Source organism: Pinus tabuliformis, chromosome 6, assembly GCF_031772625.1.
Source record: "Pinus tabuliformis cultivar Carrire ecotype Pingquan chromosome 6, CPIR1, whole genome shotgun sequence".
Taxonomy (NCBI): Eukaryota; Viridiplantae; Streptophyta; class Pinopsida; order Pinales; family Pinaceae; genus Pinus; species Pinus tabuliformis.
Genome location: NC_142292.1, coordinates 1,453,950,067 through 1,453,965,117, shown reverse-complemented (window position 1 = coordinate 1,453,965,117; position 15,051 = coordinate 1,453,950,067).

The following is a 15,051-nucleotide window of genomic DNA, read 5'->3' as shown; positions in this document are numbered from 1 at the left end:
AGTTCAGATTGCAATCTTCTAGAGTAGTTTTCAAAGGTCCAACATATAAAGCCTTCCTTTTTTTTCTTATTTTGAAGTTGGGGAGTCCGAGATGCAATCAGTTCTCCAAAGAAATAACTTGAATCAGCAGGCAGCTGTGGTGTCTGAACTATTTGGTTTCATTTTGTTAACTAGCTATTATAATTGCTCCATTTTCTAGATTTATTTGTTGTTTTAATCTATTTCAAGGCACAGATATGTACAATGGCATAGTTATCTTATCTCAACTCGTATTTTCCTTTTTCTCCAACTAAATCTCATCATTGAACAAAATAGCCTTGTTGTATTACTTGACTTTTATGTTTTATTTATGACAACTCTACATTGAATTTTATTTCTGAGAACTCTCCTTCCACCAAAATCACTCTCTCTAAATCTAAGTTAAATTTGCAGTAAGTTGCATTGATAGTCGAACTCGAATTAATTGTTGCCAATTTAATGTTGGAACAAGAGCTGAAAAAAAATATTTCAACACTACTGATTAACCACACTTTCTCGATGGTACTTGGATGGTTTTACATTAGTATGGTTTCATCTCAATTTAGTTTTTCATTTGTTATCATGGACATGGATTGCTTTAATAAACAAAAAGCAAGGAGTAGTAATGCTACCATGGATTTTAGCTAATTGATGAAATGGTGTGGAAGCAATTAAAACTGAAAATTATATTCTTTCAACAATCAGCGAAAATCTATCAAATATATTAAAAATGAATGTGTATCGTTATGCAGATAATAATTAACAAATATTTAACAAAACAAAACATTTCTGAAATGACAGAGAGAGAGATAGGAATCCAATACCTTTAACAACTTATATGCATCCTACTTGCAACGAGACTGTGACAACACTTTACTTCATTGCAATTTTGTTATTTAGAATTCAAAAACAACAAAAACACTTAAGCTGGAAAGCAATCCACCCAATGCAATTAAAAAATCAATGGATGCATTGCAAAAATAACTTGACCTTAATTGCTATTAAATAGTTATTAATAAATGACCAGTACAAAAATTTTCCTGCTATGTTGATCCGTGCATTTTTCCAAATATAAATTCCAAAGTTACGAAAAACACCAAATAATCTACGATCTCTAAACAAAGCCAACAACCAACCCACCGGATACAATTAAAAAAACATGGTTGCATCCAGAACATAGTTTTCCCTGTTGAATAGAGTTATTCTCCTCCAAAAAAAATAAATCCCAAATATTGTGAGCGAAGAACAAATAAAGTATGTCAGCAGAGCTATTCTCTATTCTGCTAAGCTATGCAAATTTCTAAAGTATAAACCCAAAATGTTGAGTGGAAAGATCAAAATAAAAAAAAACTTAACATACTACATCCATGATAATATTCAGCATGCCGACCTAATCTTTCTAATCGGCCCTCCATAGATATGATGTCTGTATGTCTTTCTCATCTCAACAAAATAAAGGTCAACAATAAAAAATGCAAGCGTCAAAGAAAAGAAAGGAAAGAGCACTCAAAAATCCAAAACCAAAAATATATTCAAAGCCTGGTTGAAAAGCCAGTGGCGATGACCAATTGTGTGAATCAACGGTTAGATTTGTATTTATTTCTCTCAAATTTAGTTTGACTAAATTTTTCTTGATCATCACAAACAAAATAATTGGAAAAAAATAATTTAGTATTTTTCTCAAAAATTTTACTTAGAGGTCACACAGGGTTGAAACCTACTCTGATACCATATGTAATAGCCTCGAAATAAAAACATGTAATTAATTAGATTAATCATGTGATTTATAATCAATACGCAATTTATCAACTAATTAACATTAAATTTCAATAAATGAGTGTGAGGAGAGACAACTTACCTGTGGAACGCTAGTTGAATGCTAGTTGAATTTTGCTAAATGCAACAAAGTCTTGGGGACGACTCTCCACCCAACCATAGGCTAAGTTGCACAAAATCTTGTTACAACTGGCCACCACCGAGCCCTCAATCAACATACTACTCCCAGGGATCCTTTGTCTCATAACACTATTGTCCCAAGATAATGGATGATGGAATCATGGAATCATGGAATGCCTCTCATCTTCCTCACCATATATTAAATAGAGCAAACATCGGAAGGGGAACCACATGCACACACTCCATGTGTCAACATGCAACTTTATTTCTTTCTTGTTTTATTTCTTTTGTTTTTACTTTTTGATAGCTTTACTGATTTTTACTGCTTTCTTGTTTTATTTCTATTTATATTTATTTAGAGCTTTAGTATTGTTATTTATTCTTTTATTATTATTTATTATTAAGGGAAATTACATGATTGACAAGTACAATAATGATTATATCATGACATGATACACATGACAATTATGAAGAACAAAACTACTTACAATTTCCAACATGATTGAGGTTGTGTTGGCTTGCAAATACCTTATCATTGTTTTGAAGGATTCAAGGAATTCTCGTTGCATTCTTTCTTGCTTTCTCTAGCTTGATCCAAGTGTGCCTTAAGAGATGCGTATTTCTTACAAGGCTTGTTAGAAGTTTTGGTTGGATCCATTGCAGGCAGATCACTAGTAACAAGGAGAAGCATGTCGAAGGGGATTAGGGAGGGGAGATCGAAATAATATTACACAAGTTAGATGAGAATAGTAATTGTAGAAGTATATTTATTGAGATGGGGGTTCTAGGGGTTATACTAAGTGATGGAGTTGAGAGATTAGGATCTCTACACAAAATCCAAGAGAGATATGGCATGAGGATTTTATCTAGTTTAGGCCATTCTTCCTCGCTGATAATATTTGATGAGAGATGGGGAGCTTGATCTGCAAAGAATCCTAGAATTATCATTATTTATGAGAATTTCGATGCTAGTTTCATCTGACCTAGACTCAGAGGAGGACAGGAAAGAGTTTGTATATTTGTCTATGTCAAAATTAATGGTTAGTGAATATTAATAATCCTGTAATCTTTGCAAATTATGACCTTTTGTTATCATTGAAGGGCATTATTTGCTTACTAAATTTTTACTACATTCTTTTCCTTTAATATATAAAAGAAGATGATGTTTCGCCGATGTAATAGCTTCTGTCGAACACAGGATAAAATTTGACTGAGTTCGACATTTTTGGGATAGGAATCTCTAACTAGATGTTGAATGAGTAGATCCATATCTCATAGGACTATTGGGCCTTAGATATGGAGCTCTTGGAGGATAGAGACGCACAGGAGGATGCCATATTCTTCAACCCTATTTTTTGACTCATGTGTGAGGCTTTATTCAAAAGATACATGTTCTCCTCCTCCTAGTGGTAGGATAGCTCTCCTTAGATTATTTTTTGAAGCACCGTCAAAGAAGATGTAGGATAGCTTTTGTTTTGTGAACCATTTGATGAATTCACATTACTTGAGTCCTATTTTACAATTTTAAAGGAGAAGGGGATTTTTGGAGGGGTCTTGGGTGTTTTGATTTTTTCTAGAATAAATTTGAACCACTTGACTTCTACCTCCTACAATATTTGGAAAGATATTTTATTATTTCCTTTTGATAAAATTGCTTCAGTTGTGAGGCACCAAAATTTTGCCATTATCTTCGATTTTTTTTTTTTTTTTTCTCTCAAAGACACTCTTGCTTCTTGCCAGTCATAGATGCCAACAAAGAAAGGTTGGGAGGCTAAAATAGAAGCACTTAATAAAATTTTTCTTTTTGAGGGTGAGGAGTTAGTTTGTGTTCAAGTGAGAAAAAAATCAAACAAGTTCAGGGTAAGTTTGGTTGGATTGGAAGGGGATAAATCATTGATTTACAACATATTTGGGAACAGGGATATGGGAGGAACAATGTTGGATCATCTCTCAAGAATTTAAGCAAAAGGGGCATATTCAGGGGCCATATATGTTGCAATTATTGATATTGTATGTAGTCAATATTTCCCCTTGAAGAGAGTACAAGTGTAATGTTTCATTTGGGAAAATTTTCTTCTTTCGTGACTATCTTCCAGAATGACCATATCGGTTATTGGTTGTGCTCTTACTAGATAGAATTGTAAGCAATCTTGATTGTGTCTTCCTTCCCTATTGGATTCCACTTGAAAGCATATTGTTGTGTAATTTGGATAGGTTATGCGCCTTTAACATGCTTGACTAACGAGTTCCATTTATGAGAGATCATTGCAAGAAAAGTGGTTGATTCCAATCCTTCCATAGTAGATCATGTGGATCCCATGATTAGATCTGAGTTAGCTTTTTTATACATTTTCATATACACTAATTGTTAAGTTGTTGGATTTATGAGATGATAGAGAAGCTAACTCTGCTAAGAATTCTCTCTTCGAAGAGATTTATTTCATTTTTACCTCCCAAAATTTGGGATGTATGGGATTTGATCAGAGGGAGGGTATGTTTCCACAATTTTTAGATCGAAGAGCTTAGTCTAAGGGGGGTATGAGAATGGATAAGAAACTAGTGAGAGGTGTTGAAACATTGCCCTTCTATAACCATTTTCCACCATGTTGGTCCTTCATTAATTAATCTAAATAAGATCTTTGCTCCCAAATCTATATTCATGAGTTCTGGTTGCTTTATGGCGATCCCCCCTCTTTCATAAGATGTTGTGACCTTCTTCCATCTGAGAAGGTTGTATTTTTTTTGTTTCAATCTTGCCTCCCCACCACATGAAATTTCTTAGGGGGAGCTCAATCTACTTTTGGGCACTTATAGGTGGTTGCAAGATTGCATCTTGATAAATGGGAAGAGTAGTTAATACTTATTTCATTAAATTTACTCAACTTGCCATATTTAGCCACTATGATCCCTAATATTGCATATTTTTCTTCATCTTTCCTACGATCTCTTTGCAAACCACAACTTTCATGTTTTGTTTGAAAATAAGCATTCATAAATATTTAAGATGAGTCCAATTAGATTTGTAGGGAACCTTCATTATTTGGGAAATTCATCTGAGGGTATTGGGCATAGTGTTCCATCAATAAATGTTTCTTTTATGGTTGTTTAGAGAGCCTCCTAACACTTTGAGAAATATATCAAAATTGTTCTTCATCGATTTGACCACTATAGGGGATGCTCCCCCTATTACTAACGTATTATAAGAAAGATGGGAGTGGTTTATACTATTTACTTTCCTGTTGTAATGGCTGCAAGTTATCATCCATGTTTCTCTATCATGATCAAAATTTCTGCTAACATATTCTATCATAAGAACGTATAGAAAGGATGAAATAATACACCATTTCTCGGTTTCTCTTATGCTCTAGAAGAAGTGACTTAGTATTCCGTTTACTAGAGTATTTATCCAAGGATAGTGAATGCAATCTTTGATGACATCAATAAAAGCATTAGAAAAGCCAATTTTTTCTAATACGACATTGGATAAAGAGGAAATAATATTTACTCTATCAAATGTATTTTCCATGTTGAGCTTGAGAATGAAGGCTTGTTCTTCTCATATAAGACTTGAGTGTATTACTACCCTAACAATGAGGATGCTATCCATGATTTGCCTTCTCTTAATGAAGACACGTTGATTTTATGAGATTATATGAGGGAAGTGGTTCTTGAGGCAGTCTGAAAGGATTTTAGTTAGGATTTTGTAAGAAGAGTTGGACAAGGATATATGATGAAATAAATTGAAAGAGATCAGTCTAGTGTCTTTGGGGATCTTGAAAGAAAAGTTGAATTTGTGCTATCACCTATTTTATGCTTCAGCTGAGCCTGATGGATCATCCTTAGGAGACCCTTTTTATGAGATTCCAATAACATCTATAGAAATAATGCTTAATCCATATGGCCATGGTGCTTTGTCAGGGTGAAGACTACACAGATCCTTTTTTAATTCCTCTTCTTTAATAGGCTTTTCAAGTGCAACATTGATTTCTTCTGATATCAGTTTCAGTATCGAACTTAGGATTTCCTCAAATCTTGTAGGCTTAGGCTCAACTATCAAAAGTTTACTAAAATTTTGATACACTTCCTCTTTGATTAGGTTTGGCCCTTCAATGAATGCATTCCCTTCTCTGCGTATTGAATCGACTATATTTTTATTCCTTCTGGCCTTTGTTTGGTTGTGAAAGAAAGACATGCTTTTATCGCTTGACTGCATCCATTGGTTTTTGGACTTAATTCTCTAGTCCTCTTCTTCTTTGCTATTTATTTTATAACACTTTAGTACAAGTATTTCTCTTTCACTTGGAGATATCCTATCTCTTCCTCTCTTTCCATTCTTTGTTGCACCTCAGCTAATTCCTTTTAGATGTTCTTCTTTTCTCGATTTGACTCTATATAGCTCATTTTAACCGATATTTTTATGTTGATTTTACAACCTTTAGTTTGGTATCTGAAACATAGCTTGTTGATTTGTCTATTTTGGTATACCAAGTTTGAATGAACAAAAATTTAACCTCTTCATTGGCAAACCAAAGTGGGTTGTAGCAAAAAGGTAGAGGACATAGATGTATACTCTGATTCAAAATCAGTTTAATGGGTTTTTGGTTAGATGTTGTTGTTCTGAGAATTTTGGATGAGTCCATTCCATTTCCTGTAATGAAGCTTCTGCGAACAATGAACTTGTCCAACCCTTCATTTATATTGTCTAGTCCCATTCTTCTATTACTCTGTTATGAAACCAGCTCAAGAAAAGATAGAAAAGATAGATCAACGCCTTAGAATTCAGCCTCTTTGAGGGGGCAACCTCCTTTACATTACATAAATGAACAATTCTTGGATGATACAAATGACAAAACCTCCTTTCTATATATAGGAGTCTAAGGAGTCACAATATAATCCAGCCGACCTAACAATAATAATATAAAGCCACAAAAATAACAATAGAGGGATTCTATGGGGCACAGAAATAACAATATGGGGGTAATAGGGGCACAACAATATAAATAAGGGGTATAACTACAATAGTAATGGGGTAATCACTAGTATTATAGGGACCCAACATGCCCCTCTCCTTCAAAAAAGTGTTGTCCTCAACGCTTGAGTAGTTCTGGATACTTCTGCATAAAATTCTCATCCTCCCATGTGGAATCTTCAGCGGATAAGTTCTTCCACTTGATAAGATACTCTGAAATTGATCGATTTCGTAGCTGTCGAGTTCTTGTTTCTGTGACTGCTTCCGGTTCCAATATAATTTTTCCTTCCTCGTCAAGTTCTGGCAATATTGTTTGAACTGGGAGCTTGTCGCCTATAACCTTCTTTAAACATGAAACATGGAAAACTGGGTGCAATCGAGAAGCTGCAGGAAGCTCCAATTTGTATGCCATAGTACCAATCTTTTCCAACACCTTGTACGGACCATAATACTTTGGTGATAATTTATTATCCTTCTTAGCTTGCTTTAGGGACATTTGCTTATATGGTTGTAGCCGTAGGAATACCCAATCACCTACATCAAAACTTCTTTCACTGCGATGTTGATCTGCCTGTTGTTTCATTCTATTTTGTGCCAACACGAGGTTATCCTTTAAGAGTTGGAGGACTTGTTGTTGATGTTCGATGTGATGTTCCACTGCTTGAACCTTAGAATTTTCTCTTAAATATGATGTGATTGATGGTGGTTGATACCCATAAAGTGCCATAAATGGGGTCATTTTTGTTGCTGTATGGAAGGAAGTGTTATACCACCATTCAGCCAGAGGCAACCATTTGACCCATTGTGTCTGTTTATCAGATACAAAGCAACGAAGATATCCTTCCAAACATTTGTTTACTATCTCAGTTTTCCCATCAGATTGAGGATGATAAGATGAGCTATGAGCTAACTGAGTACCAAGACAAGAAAATAATTCTGTCCAAAAATTTCCAGTGAAAATGGGATCTCTGTCACTTACAATAATCTTTGGGTTTCCATGTAGCTTTTGAACTGTTTCCATAAATGCAGTAGAAACTGTACTGGCTTTAAATGGATGTGATAATGCACAAAAGTGTGCATACTTGGTAAGTCTGTCAACTACCACCATGATGACACTCTTTCCCTCAGACTTGGGTAAACCTGTGATAAAATCCATTGAAACCTCCTCCCAACGTTGGCTTGGAATGGATAAAGGTTGTAATAGACCCGGTGTCTTAATTGTTTCAACTTTATTTTGTTGGCAAACCAAACATTCCGCCACAAACTTTTGAATATCTGATTTAAGGCCATCCCAAAAAAATTCCTTCTTAACCCTGTGGTAAGTTTTTAAAAATCCTGAGTGCCCTCCTAAGGGAGAAGTGTGCAATTCCATAAGAATCTTTTGTTTTAGCTGGGAATTCTTACAGAGGTATAAGCGATCTTTGTACCATAACGAATCATTTTGCCAGCTAAATGTATCAGAAGTACTGGAATCTTGTTGTAGCTTTCGAATAAGTGCCCACACTTCTTCGTCATTCTTCCATTCCTCCTTTGCTTCGTTTATCCAATCTGGTTGGATAATAGAAATGGCACACAACAATGCTTCCACATCCTCATCCTTTCTTGAGAGTGCATCTGCCACCACATTTTGCTTCCCTTTTTTGTAGATGATTTCAAAGTCATAACCCAACATCTTTGTGACCCACTTTTGTTGCTCTTCAGAGGATAATCTTTGTTCTAAAAAGTATTTAAGGCTATCATGATCCGTTTTTACCTTGAAGTGTCTTCCCATTAGGTAGGGTCGCCATTTCTTAAGTGCATGGAGTATTGCCAACATTTCCTTCTCATAAATAGCTTTGCTTAAAAACTTTCCCTTGATTGGACGACTTTCAAAAGCAATGGGTCTTTCATCTTGCATTAGAACAGCACCAATTCCATTTCCTGAAGCATCACATTCCACAATAAAGGTTTTTGTGAAGTCCGGTGTAGCTAAGACCGGTGCTTGGCACATTGCCTCTTTAAGATGTTCAAAGGCCTTTGTTGCTTCCGGAGTCCATGAAAATGAATCTTTCTTCAATAATGTTGTTAGAGGTGCTGCTATTCTCCCATAATTCTTAACAAACTTGCGATAATACCCTGTCAACCCAAGAAATCCTCGCAGATGCTTTATGGATGTGGGGATTTTCCATTCCTTAATGGCTTTAATTTTGCTAGGGTCTACCTTAACTCCTTCATGAGATACAATATGACCCAAATATTCCACCTCCTGGACTCCAAAGAAACATTTGGATCTTTTTGCATATAATTGTTTCTCCTCCAATAGTTGTAGCACCTTGTCAACATGTTCAACATGATCCTTCCAAGACTTGCTGTAGATTAGTATATCATCAAAAAATACTAACACAAATTTTCTAAGGAATGGTTTGAAAATTGAATTCATCAAACCTTGAAATGTTGAAGGTGCATTGGTAAGGCCAAAAGGCATGACCAAAAATTCATAATGACCCTCATGAGTTCTAAATGCTATTTTCGGAATGTCTTCAATCTTCATTCTGATTTGATGATATCCCGAACGAAGATCCAACTTGGTGAAGTAAATTGATCCATGCAATTCATCCAGTAATTCATCAATGACAGGAATGGGGAACTTATCTTTAATAGTGAGCTTGTTGAGCTCCCTATAATCTGGACACATGCGCCATGATCCATCCTTCTTGTGCACCAATACTACTGGAGCTGAGAAAGAACTTTGACTCGGTTGAATTATACCAGCCTCTAGCATTTCTGCAACCATACGTTCAATTTCACTTTTTTGGACATAGGGATATCTGTACGGCCTGATGTTTGGAGGAACACTTCCTGGAATCAGATGAATAGCATGATCATGATCACGCATAGGTGGGAGACCTTTGGGAGTCTCAAATACCTTGGAATGATTGTCCAGGACTTTTTGGAGATCTGGAGAAATAGATGATTCCAATGTGGAAACATCTAGCGAACATAATTGTGCAATTACACCTCTTTGCTCCTTTTTTAGAAGCTTTGTCATGCCATTAGAGCTGATTATCTTTCCTGGTTTCCCTGCAATACCCCTTAATTCAACTTCCTTTCCTTCCACAGAAAATTTCATGAAAAGTTCTTGAAAATTAAAAGCTATTGTACCCAAGGATTGTAGCCATTGGACTCCTAGTACAACATCAGCACCTCCCATTGGAATGGAAAGCATTGGGCTAGTCAATACATATTCTCCCATGGATAGCTTGATATTATGGCACTTTCCAGAACAATTTATTGTTCCTCCATTTGCAATCATCACTTGACACTCTGGTGCTGGATATAGGAAGCAATTCAATTCTTTTGCTACCCTACAATGAATAAAATTGTGGGTGCTTCCTGAATCAATCAACACTATTACCTTTTTCTTCTTGATTTGTCCTTCTATCTTGATGGTTTGAGGAGTGGTAATTCCCGCCAATGCATTACAAGATATGGTCGGATTTATTTGTTCTTCATCTAGGCTTTGTTCCTGGAATATATTCTCTTCTTTTGACCTTTCTTGCTCCTTTTCTTCTTCCTCTTCACAATCTATGTAGAATAATTTCTTCTCAGCACACTTATGACCTTTTGTGTATTTGCTATCACAATTGTAACAAAGCCCTTTTGCTCTTTTTTCTTCCAATTGTTGTGGTGTCAACCTTGTAGGTTGTGGAAGACTATGGGCAACAACACTTCCGTCTTTATAGTTGTGAATGGTATGCTTCCTAGTTGCCATAATTTTGCTTTCCATTTTTCTTGCTAACCTGAATGCCTTCTCTAATGAATCAGGTTCCCAAAGGCGCACATCATGTTGGATATTATCCTTTAAAGACCCTATGAACACATCAATCCTATGCTCCTCTGGAATATCTTTTACCCTTATGTTCAATTTTTGGAACTCCTCAATGTGCTCCATTATTGAACCCTTTTGTTTGAGACTTATCAATTGGCTAAAAAAAGTGTTGCTTTTTGTATCTCATAATGTGCTATCAATTCTTCCGTAAAAATTGCCCAAGTGATAAATTGTTTACGAGAACAAAGCCATTGATACCATACAAACTGATTTGGTTCCAAATATAAAGTTGCCATACGTACCTTTTGTGTGTTTTGCACATTATTGAGATCGAAGAATTGCTCCATCTATAATATCCATGTGGCGGGATCCTTGCCATCAAACTTCCTCATATCGATTTTTGGAATATGGTGATTCTTCGATCCAACATTAGCGTCTATGGAATCATGATTAACATTTCTTTTGTTCTCATCATGAGTTTCCTTTACTACCTTTTCACTATTAGTAAGTATTTCTTGTAGAAAATTAGTCAAATCTGTCTTAAAATCTGCCATGCCTGTCTTCAAGTTTTGTTCAAATCTATCTTCAAATTGTCCATCTTAGCTCCCACGCCATTTATCTTAGCATCTGTTAACTTTTGTGAGCGTGACATTTGTTGCACTTGTTCTTGTAATTTTGATATATCATGTAGCATTTCTTCCTCTTCTTCATGAGTCATGCTAGAGCTTTCAGGTTCCTTACTAGGTGTTTGCATTTTCTTTCCTCGGGGCATCAGTTACCGATAATAATGCTCTACTATGCCCTTTGAATTCCTTCAAAATAATTTTTCAAACCAAGCTTAAGCAAAAATTTAAAAAAAATCTACACACCTTTTTTCACTTTGTAGGAGCTCGATATTGCCTCTGATGTATCTCTGTATTTTCCAGTCATCTAGTTCTGAACTTTTGACCTGTAGTAGCGCTTTGTGTCCTCTTTCCAATGCCACAAGTCTGACCCAAATTGGATTCTCCAAGGAAGAGTTATGCGAAATCTCCCACAGTGACTTGATTATAGACTAGTTCAGTAGAGCTAACTTGTACGACGTGCCACGAGTCACTGTTTCGACCTTTGGATCTAAAAAACACCCACAAGAAACTACAGTCCGTCCTCTTTCTTTACCTTTTTACGAAATTTCAATCTGATCCTCAGAGAGAAAGTTATGACGATTTTCCCCAGGTCACTTGTTTTGAATGTAATTCAGGAGTCTGCAAAAAGACCAACTTCCTCAGATCATATCTCCGAAAATATCGCGCGAAAAGCTCTGAAATTTGGACCCAAGGTTCAGCGCCAATTCTTCTCAAATGGGTTTTTTTTGCGACTTCTGAAACATCACAGAAACAAAGTTATAGCGAAAATTCCACGATGACCTGTTTGGAGCAGCGAAACCCTAGAATCCAAAGCTCTGATACCAAATGTTATGAAACCAGCTCAAGAAAAGATAGAAAAGATAGATCAACGCCTTAGAATTCAGCCTCTTCGAGGGGGCAACCTCCTTTACATTACATAAATGAACAATTCTTGGATGATACAAATGACAAAACCTCCTTTCTATATATAGGAGTCTAAGGAGTCACAATATATTCCAGCCGACCTAACAATAATAATATAAAGCCACAAAAATAACAATAGAGGGATTCTTTGGGGCACAGAAATAATAATATGGGGGTAATAGGGGCACAACAATATAAATAAGGGGTATAACTACAATAGTAATGGGGTAATCACTAGTATTATAGGGACCCAACATACTCCAGGTATACTTACAATTTTTTGGTTTGATGTCTTGCAAATTGTGCTTAATCATATAGCCTCAAGCTTTTTTCTATTTGTATCTAGAAGATATAATCTTCCTTTTTTTCTTCTAATCTTATGATAAGGTTAAGATCCCCTCCTAGAATAACATGTTGATCGCCATCATTTTCTATTTCGTTTTGCTAGAGATGCCTAGCATTTTTCTTTGTCTCTGTAGTGATTTGGAGCATAGATATTATAGACTCCGAGAAATTCCCCATTTTCTTTGTTATGGAAATCAGTATTAATGTAGTGCTTCTCTTTATGGGATTTTTAGATGTCCAGTGTTGTTTGATTCTAGATGGTTCTTATTCATCTTGATGCTCCGCTTGCACTTATTGCTACCTATTTATATATTTCTTTGAGTTTTTTAACAATGATTGTTATTTTCTCTTCACTAACTTTGGTCTCGTAGATTAGAAGGACTACAAGAGTTTATTTTCAATTAGGTATTTTATTGCATTTGTGTTCGAGGTGTGCCTGAGACATCTACAGTTCTAGGAGACAAAATCCATTATTTACATTGTGAATGGATGACAAAGCCCTTACCTCTACCTGTCGGGGTCTATATTTCCCTCATTGCTAGTCGTTTACCTAGGAATGCATCCATTGGCTACTGAAAGCTCATTTCCATGTATTTTTGTACTGGTACATCACAAACTTCTTTATTAGTATTCCTTCTATTTTTTCTTTGAGGGGCCTAAGATGGAGTTGAGGCCTCTTTATCTTTGGTTTTGGTTATGATTTTTGTAACGGAAGGAGCATAAGAACTCAAAGGAAAAAGGATGGATTCAAGGAGAGGGGGAAGGTATTAACAACTGGAGGGAAAAATTGAAGGTTTGTTAGAGGTGAGGATAGAATAGGATTATTATGTTCCACAACAACAAAGAGGGAGTGGGTACGGAGTGGGGGCAGAAGATCATTAAAAACCTCTCCATGATTAGATTTGGATTGATTACATGAGGATCTGTTGGAACATTTTCCATGATCCAAACGAGTTGGAGAAGGTATGTAGATGGATTCGAGTTGAGGCATTGGTTCAACTTTAGAGGAGAAGGGGAAGGAGACGAAGGCTTGGAGAGGAGGCAATCTGGCTGTTTAGCTGGTTTACTAGCTTTTTTTTTGTGTTTAACAAGTTCTCATTGTGCTTCTTAACTTCCATGAGATTTAGATGTTATTTTCTCAGGACATCGGTTAGCAAAATGACCATATTCATGGCATAAAGAGCAGTTAAAGGGTATATGTTAATATTCAAGTTGTTCAATGTTCATTCAACTATTTTCTTTTATCTTCACCAATTTAGGAAGTCCTCTAGCTAGATCAGCTTCCACACATATCTTTGTGCATGCATGCATATTCTCCTTCGGCTTTATTTGGTCAATGTATTTCGAAATTGCATTCCCTGTGGCTCTTACCAATTCATGTCTTGAATCGTGAAGTGAGAGGTGGGGAATATGAACCCAAACGAGGACTTCATTGTGGATATCAATCTCTCGATCAAAATGTGGTGTCATTCTGTTAAGATAGAGGCCTCTCGATTCCATAAAGTATGGCCCATTTCTAAAGATTAAGTTGTGATCTTCTTTGGATTCGAAGTAGAAGGCGTAGTATCCTCTGTTGCTTAAATGAATTGTGATTTTCCCTTGAATTTTTGGGGACTAGTTATGTTCAATCCATTTTTGTACTACTTTTGGCGAGGGCCAAAGTCCAATAAACTAACCAACCAATACTCGTTCAGCTAAAGATAATGATACTTTGTAGGGAATGGTGGAAGGTGTGTCTATCTCTGCAATCAAGTCCACGGGTTTGACAAACTTTAAAATCGATGGGAGTTCACGGGGTGGACACAATGAGGAAATGGGTGCAAAAAGGCCTATGCAGCTGGATGAGGTGGAAGAGAAGGAGGAGGAGGGTATCAATCCCCTCTTGGAGAGGTCTTCAAAGGCGCCACCCAACAATTCAAGATCACAAATCCGATTCAACAAAGTTGTAGCTCAGAAATTGAGAATCTAGTCAATGCATTGCAATTTTCACCATAAATAATTTTATTTTATTTTTTTACTTTAGTATTATTGATTCATATAATATTATTTATTATTGAAATTTTTTATCGAATTTTTTTATCACAACCATATTTAATGCTTTGCTTATCATTATCATTACGTTTATATTAATAAATGTTGCCCAAATTAACATCATTTCTCTTTTAAAATCAATTATTTAATTAACAATTATGTTATATTATTTTTTTATTTAATAATTTTATAATGGTATAAAATAAATATGAACGTAAACTTCAAATACACGATATCTTTTAAAATTATATATGTTAAAAAAATATTTATTTTATAAAAAATATACTATCTTACTGCCCTCAAATTCGTGTCTCTTTTGGCTCAGATGGCCACTTTAGTAGTTTATAACCACCCGGCCACAGGACGACAATATGCGCTGCCAGAGGAGTGTTCTTGCCGCCCAGAGGATGTACATTTATGACGGAGGGTTGTCTCTGCACATGGTTACACTCATT